This window comes from Staurois parvus, unplaced genomic scaffold, assembly GCF_062004578.1.
Source record: "Staurois parvus isolate SC_StPar_1 unplaced genomic scaffold, SC_StPar_1.0 ptg001844l, whole genome shotgun sequence".
Taxonomy (NCBI): Eukaryota; Metazoa; Chordata; class Amphibia; order Anura; family Ranidae; genus Staurois; species Staurois parvus.
In genome coordinates this window covers 475-8,601 of record NW_028319640.1, presented here as the reverse complement: position 1 = coordinate 8,601, position 8,127 = coordinate 475, and the positions used below count along the sequence as shown (strand labels likewise).

The 8,127-nt window shown below is 48.1% G+C and overlaps 1 pseudogene; it reads left to right on the top strand.

Moving 5' to 3' along the window:
• The first annotated feature begins 3,975 nt into the window (after positions 1-3,975).
• LOC149434045 (U2 spliceosomal RNA) lies at positions 3,976-4,097 on the top strand (annotated as a pseudogene).
• Positions 4,098-8,127: the final 4,030 nt, after the last annotated feature.

Here is an 8,127-nt window from a genome sequence, read left to right as displayed (position 1 = left end):
GTGCGAGACCAACGCATGCGTTCACCTTTGTCACATCAGAGTCCCCCAATCACATCAGAGACCCTACAATTGCAGAGCCCAACGTCACAGAGCCCCCCAAATAGAGTCCCTTCTACCGTTTGACCCCAGCAGTGTGGTCAAGGGCAGGAATGAAGGAGGTGTGGAGGAGGCAGACTTCGATCTCCGATCATCTTCTGAATTCTAATGCGGGCCATAGACTGGTCGAAAATCGGCCGATTTTTCAGCCGAAAAAAAAAAACGGCCGATTTTCGCACCATTAGTGGGTTAATTGGTCGGCCGGTTTTCAGGGTTTTGGCACATTTTGTTTATTGATGAAGTTGGAAAAAAAAAAAATCAGTAAAATTGGCCGATTTTCCTGGCAATGATGGGCAAATCAGCCAATCTTTTTACTGATAAAAAATCTGCACATGAGCCGTGACCTGAAAAAAGAAGAAGAAGAAGAAGAAGAAGAAAAAGAAGAATTCCAGTCCGCTATTTTATTCTATATGAAAAGTCTTGCGGTTGCAACAATGTATCCATTTGTATCCGAATAAAATCATCTGTATCTGAAATGGATACAAATGGATACATTGTTGCAACCGCAAGACTTTTCATGTAAAATATAATAGCGGAGCTCTCTGCAGGGACAGAAGTAAATAAATGCCGGCCGTAGATGGGACAAAAATCAGCCGTTTTTTTTACCATTGGTGGTAACGTCAGCCAATCGAAGGACCGATTTTTAGTTTTTATTTTTTTTCAAAAACGGACAGTTTTCGACCCGTCTATGGCTTGCACAAGGATGACCCCGCATGCTGCCTGCTAGACATGTGCTGTTCGTTTCATTCCGAAATCGCAATTTGAATAAAATTGAAAGAATAAAGCCATCTTCCAAAATTTGAAACTCAAATTTTGAATAGAATAGAATAAAATAGAAAGAATAGAGCCGCCTTTTCAAAAATTTAATTTCAAATAGCATAAAATAGAATGAATATAGCCATCTTCCGAAATTCAAATTTTTCGAAAACAACAAAATAAAAGAGAATAGAATGGAATAGAATAGAAAAAAAAAAAGATTACAATAAAAATAGAATACTATAGAAAGAATACAGCCGTCTTTCAAAATCTGAATTCCGAATAGAATAAATAGAAAGAATAAAGCCGTCTTTCAAAAGTTCAAACTTGAATTTTGAATAGAATAGAACAAAATAGAAAGAATAGAGCCACCTTTTCAAAATTTGAATTTCACACAGCATAAAATAGAATGAATATAGCCATCTTCCGAAATTCGAATTTCAAAAAAATAACAAAATAAAACAGAATAGAATGGAATAGAAAAAAAAAAGATTACAATAGAAATATAATACTATAGTAAGAATACAGCCGCCTTTCAAAATGTGAAACTCGAATTTTGAATAAAATAGAAAGAATAGAGCCGCCTTTTCAAAAATTAAATTTTAAATTGAATAAAATAGAATGAATATAGCCATCTTCTCAAAATCGAATTTTTAAAATAACAAAATAAAACAGAATAGAATGGAATAGAAAAAAAAAGATTACAATGGAAATAGAATACTATAGAAAGAATAAAGCCGTCTTCCAAAATGTTATACTCGAATTTTGAATAGAATAGAATAAAATATAAAATGGAGCTGCCTTTTTCAAAATTCGAATTTCAAACAGCATAAAACAGAATGAATATCGAAAGAAATTCCAAAATTCGAATTTCTAAAATAACAGAATAAAGCAGAATAGAATGGAATAGAAAAAAAAAAAGATTACAATAGAAATAGAATACTATAGAAAGAATATAGTGAAATTGGAATTTCAAATAGAAAACAACCAGCTACTCTTCAGAATGAATTTGGATCGATTTGACACTTTTGATTCGAATTAGATTCAAATACTCCAAATCCATTGGAAAAATTGGAAAACGAATAAACAAATGAAAACAAAACATAACCAACCGGATTTCGTTGTGAACGCCGCAAAAGGATACACTGTATACCTCAGTACAGTCAATTCGAAGCGACACACGTTTTGTGTTCTGCATGTCTACTGCCTGCTCTGGATCAGAATCCTGCGTTGCCGTGATGCTGGCAGGCCGGTTGCCATCCCTATAGCAATGAATGACAGCGTCCTGGTCCTGGAGTTTCATTGGTTGCCAAACCCTGGAGCAGTCGATGAAGGAAGAGCGATCCAAAATCCCAGGAGAGAGGTGGAAGAACCTCATTGATGGTTCCAGGAAGCCATGGATTTCAGGTATTTTTTCCAAGGGGTGTGACACCAAATATTACATGGAGGGTGCCAATAATTGTGTCCATGTATGCTTGGAGTAGCAGAAAAGAAGGAGTGCCGATGTCCTAAAGCAGTGGTCTCCAAACTGCGGCCCGGGGGCCGGATGCGGCCCTTTGATTGCCTTTATCTGGCCCTTGAGATAATATTCCTCCCACTGATATGAGGCACCAGTCCTTCCACTGACACCAACACTGGGACACTATTCCTCCCACTGATATAAACTACAGAACACTATTACTCCTGCTAACTCTAATGATGAGGCGCTTTTCCTCCCACTGGTACCATCGATGGTGCACCACTCCTGCCACTGACACCAATGCTGGAGCACCAGTCCTTCCCTGACACCAATGTTGGGGTACAACTCCTGCCACTGGCACCAATGCTGGAGCACCAGTCCTCCCCTGACACCAATGTTGGGGTACTACTCCTGCCACTGACACCAATGCTGGAGCACCAGTCCTCCCCTGACACCAATGTTGGGGTACTACTCCTGCCACTGACACCAATGCTGGAGCACCAGTCCTTCCCTGACACCAATGTTGGGGTACAACTCCTGCCACTGACACCAATGCTGGAGCACCAGTCCTCCCCTGACACCAATGTTGGGGTACAACTCCTGCCACTGACACCAATGCTGGAGCACCAGTCCTCCCCTGACACCAATGTTGGGGTGCAACTCCTGCCACTGACACCAATGCTGGAGCACCAGTCCTCCCCTGACACCAATGTTGGGGTACTACTCCTGCCACTGACACCAATGCTGGAGCACCAGTCCTCCCCTGACACCAATGTTGGGGTACTACTCCTGCCACTGACACCAATGCTGGAGCACCAGTCCTCCCCTGACACCAATGTTGGGGTACTACTCCTGTCACTGACACCAATGCTGGAGCACCAATCCTTCCCTGACACCAATGTTGGGGTACTACTCCTGTCACTGACACCAATGCTGGAGCACCAATCCTTCCCTGACACCAATGTTGGGGTACTACTCCTGCCACTGACACCAATGCTGGAGCACCAGTCCTTCCCTGACACCAATATTGGGGCAAATTTTCTTTCATTGATTTTAGTGTTGGAGAACCATTCCTACCACTGACACCAATGTTGGGGTACTATTACTTCTACTGACACCAATGATTGGGCAGAATTTCTGCTGCATTTTACACCCCCACTGGTTACAGTCCGGCCCCCCTAAAGTCAGAAGACCAGAAAACTGGCCCTTTGTTTAGAAAATTTGGAGTGCGTTCTTCTGGACATCGGGCGCTCCTTCTTTTCTACTAATCCAAGTCTATGTGTGGAAACGACCTCAAGGTCGTACCAGAGAGGCAGCAGCCCAAAACCTAAGAGGGTCTACCGCCAATATCCACCATTGGGTACAACAGACTGGAGGAACTTCCCCCTACGGCCACCCACGTACCCATCCACATACCCACCCATGTACCCACCCACATACCCACCCACCCATGTACCTACCCACCCACATACCCACCCACCCATGTACCCACCCACATACCCACCCACGTACCCACCCACCCATGTACCCACCCACATACCCACCCATGTACCCACCCACCCACATGTGACCAGTGACTGATCCAGTCAGTCCAGCTCAGTCTTCAGCACAAACAATAATTTTGGGGTCCATTTTTGGGGTTTGGCGTGGAATGTGTCAGATTTATCACTTCTCAGCCTTTTGGCTAAGATCAAGTGTAGTATCTGTTCCTATCAGTGTCCAGTAGGGGGCGCTCCGCCGTCATTCTTGCTCTTAGGTGTGGATGGCTGGCTGAATAGCACCCCTGATGGTATGACGGGGGCTCTGAAGGCTAGTACCGGCTCAAAGAGAAACCGGCTGCTGGGGCCCAGGAGTAATTCCCCCAGGAAAACTGGAGGGGCCCATTTACTCCTAATTTGAATGGATCTACCTTGTCTGGCCAGGGGCCGGGGAGGCAGAGAGTCCGCAGAGCAGTGACCTCTGAGTGGTTGCCTCAGGGGTGCTCTTAGTAGCACATGGAGGGGTGGTGGGATCCCAAGTGTGAAAAGTACACATGGTCAATGTCAGGGGTGGACTGACAACTCATGGGGCCCCTGGGCAAAAGGGGATCATGGGGCCCTAAAACTCAAAAAAGCCTATGAAAAAGGTATCAGGGGCATCTCATGGGGCCCCCTACTGACCCCGAGCTCTCGGGCAGTTCCAAACACTTTTCTGCACTGCGCCTTTTAGGACCTTTTGACTAAGTCCAGGGCAATTTTTTTGCTACGGCCCTCAGGGCCCAGCTGGTGCACAATCGCACGGCCACTTATTTATTTATTTATTTATTTTTCTCCCACGTTTTGTCACCTTTCACTTTTTTGTGTTTTTTCTCACTGGGATGGAGGGTGGGGGGTCCTCGGGCCTGCCCTGAAGTCTAGGGGGAGGATGCGTGGCCATCAGGTTCCTTCCTCAGGACAGATAATAAAAGGTGCAGTGCTAAAATATTAAATATTGACACTTAAAAGGATAAATAAAGGTATCCAATAAAGTGACAGTTTGAGCCAGGGGAGGACTGACCATTTGAGCACTCGGGCACTGCCCAAGGGCCCGGGGTCAGTAGGGGGTCCCATGAAATGCCCCTGGTACCTTTTATAGGCTTTTTTGGGTGTGCTTTGAGTGTGGGTGAGGACACAGGGGCCCCATAATCCCCTATTGCCCAGGGGCCCATGAATTGTCAGTCCGCCCCTGGTTTGTGGTAAAGTGCTGGGTAAAAATCTGATAGTAACTGCAAACGTCAGTGATGTGCCAGAGGTGTAGTAAAAATACGCACTCACCAGATGCGTAGTTTAAATATGCATGTAAACAATCTAGCCGGAGGTCCCCCTCTCAGGATGGGATGGATGAGATATTCCGTTTACGGATTCTCCTCCCTCTGGGTGGTATGTAGCCTTACAGGTGTCTTCCTTGGTGGGCGCAAGTTGGATCCAGCCAGAGGCCTCACTCGGATGACACGAACTGTCCCACCGCAGACGATCCTCCTCCAGCGCTCTCCACGAACTGCACCTCGGAGACGATGATATTGTCCTCCAGCACCGACCCGCAGCCCGTACACACCGCATCCCCCCGGGCCGGTTCCTTCCTCCTTGTCCCTGGGGGGGGGGGGAGTCTCTCTTTTTAGGAGAGCCCCCTGACCTAGAACTTGGTGGTCGGCTTCGGCTAGCCACAAGGAAAGGGGTCTGCCAGGCCCTATGGCTAGGTGGACCATGTGGAAACCTCAGACCCTGTCTGGATCCTTGCGCCCTGGAGATCAGGGTAGAGGTTTTTTCACACCTCCGACGACTTAAAAAGAAGAAAAAAAGGGTCAGATTTGGCTTTTTTTTCCTCCACTTCTGTGTCCTGCCAACACAAACAAAAGAAATAAACAGGAGAATTCGAGAATTCTGAAACATTTGTCAATTTTCTGGGTGAAGTTGTGCGTTTTCTGGCAGAAATGCGGCGGGGGGGGGGGTATTTTTGGCCACGGACTGCACCCATATTAGAGGTGGTATGGTAGACTCCCATTGGGCGCTTCTCATCAATGTCTCCTTGTATCTCCATAACTCAGACAGAGATATGAAATGCGGAGCACCGAGTCGCTTCCCCTGCACACTGCGAGTCGTACGGAACGCGGGTGTCGGCACCGCGCACTCAGCGCTTTTTAGAATTGACATTTTAAATAGGAAGTGCATGAGATATCAGGCGATACATACGGAGATTTCCTATTACCGATAAAGATACCTTTCAGGCGTTGTGAATTTCAGGAGGTAAGCGGGGAAAGTGCTGCCAGTCAAAGTGCAAATTACACGTTTCCCCCGTAATTCTGTTTTCAGGTGTCAATCCTCCGCTGATTGCTTCCATCTCACTGCGAGCCGCCGCGCTGAGGGGACCGAGTCCTGCCAAGCCGCACTCCAACCAGGAGACGTACGCCGGGTCCACGGGGCTACCGAACACTGACACATTCAGGAGAGGGGTACACATACATTACTGCCACCGTGATATATATATATATACAGAGAGAGAGGGGGGAGGGGGGAGAGAGAGGGAGGGGGAGGGAGGGGGAGGGAGAGAGGGGGGATGGAGAGAGAGGGAGGGGGAGAAAGGGGGGAGAGAGGGGGTGGAGAGATAGAGGGGGAGAGAGAGAGAGGGAGAGGGGGAGAGGGAGAGAGAGAGAGAGAGGGGGGAGAGGGGAGAGAGAGAGGGGGGAGGGGGGGATGAGAGAGAGGGGGGGGAGAGAGAGAGAGAGAGAGATGGAAAGAGGGAGGTGAGGGGGAGAGATGGGGGGTGGAGAGAGGGGGTGGAGAGACAGCAGGATGGGTAGAGAGAGAGGGAGGGGAGAGAGGGAGGGGGGATTGAGAGAGGGGGGGAGAGACGGAGGAGGGAGAGGGGGAGCGAGAGAGGAGGAGAGAGGGAGAGGGAGAGGAGAGGGGGGGGTGGAGATAGAGGGGGCGGAGGGAGAGGGGGGATAGAGAGAGCGGGGAGAGAGGGTGAGGGAGAGGGAAGAGAGGGGGAGAGAGGGGGAGAAGGGGCGGTGGGAGAGAGGGGGTGGATAGAGAGAGAGAGGGGGAAGAAAGAGAGGGAGGGGAGAGAGGGAGGGAGAGAGTGGGGGGGGTGGAGAGAGATGGGGGGTGGAGAGAGAGAGGGGGGGAGAGGGAGGGGGGATGGATAGAGATGGGGGTGGAGAGAGAGAGGGGGAAGAGAGAGAGAGGGGGTGTGGGGAGAGGGAGGGAGAGAGAGAATGGATGGATAGACAGACAGACGGACGGAAGGATGGATACATAGATGATGGAGAAGATGGATGGATACATAGGATGGATGGATGGATGGGTGGATAGATGGATGGATGGATGGATGGGTGGATGGATGGGTGGATGGATAGATTGATGGATGGATGGATGGATAGATGGATGGGTGGATGGATGGTGGATGGATGGATGGGTGGATGGGTGGATGGATGGGTGGATGGATGGGTGGTGGATGGATGGGTGGATGGATGGATGGGTGGATGGATAGATGGATGGATGGATCCAATATAAATTGAAGAACATTTCTGGAAGTCAGACTTTCTCTGGATATTTTACAATACAATCGTTTTTAGAACGGAATGAACTGGAATGGAGTTTCCTCTCCATGACACGTATGAACCTTGTTTGGGTTGTCATGCTGACACGGATTCCTTTGATCACGCGTGGCCTTCCTGGGCTCCATCTCCGGCTCGGTGACCCCTGACATTTACATGTTCTGTACGGTTTCTGTGTCAATTGCTTACTCAGATAATATAAATTCCGGATGACATTTTCCATCAGCAGCCATCAGAGGATCCGTGTCTTCATGCCTGGCCGGGTTCCCATGTAGAGTCACCGCTGCGATTTTCGCCTCACGTTGCTCAGATGTGTCCTCGAGCAAACAGGCGATTGTAATGGAGTCAATGCACCCAGCTCTGACCGGCGTAGGAGGGGGAGGGGTAGGAGCCGCCACGGGTATTTTTTGCTAATCAACCACAAAAAAAACAAAAATAATGGAAACAAAAGACAGAACATGATCTACGAGAGACGACCCAAAGAGCCAAACGCTAGTCGGAAAGTGTCCGGGGAAGTCAAAGCCAAAGAGGCGGCTGAAGGCCGAGCTAAGGACCAATTACAGTGGGAGCCGGCAGGGTGTCACTAATATTGACAGATTCACTGACACCCTTCCGTGGTCAGAGAGTTCCCTCCATTTAAAATGGACTTTTTCAGAACTTTACACATCTGAAGGTTTATATTCCTGACACGTCACAATTAGAGATGAGCGAATTATTCAAAAATTCGATTCGGCTGATTCGC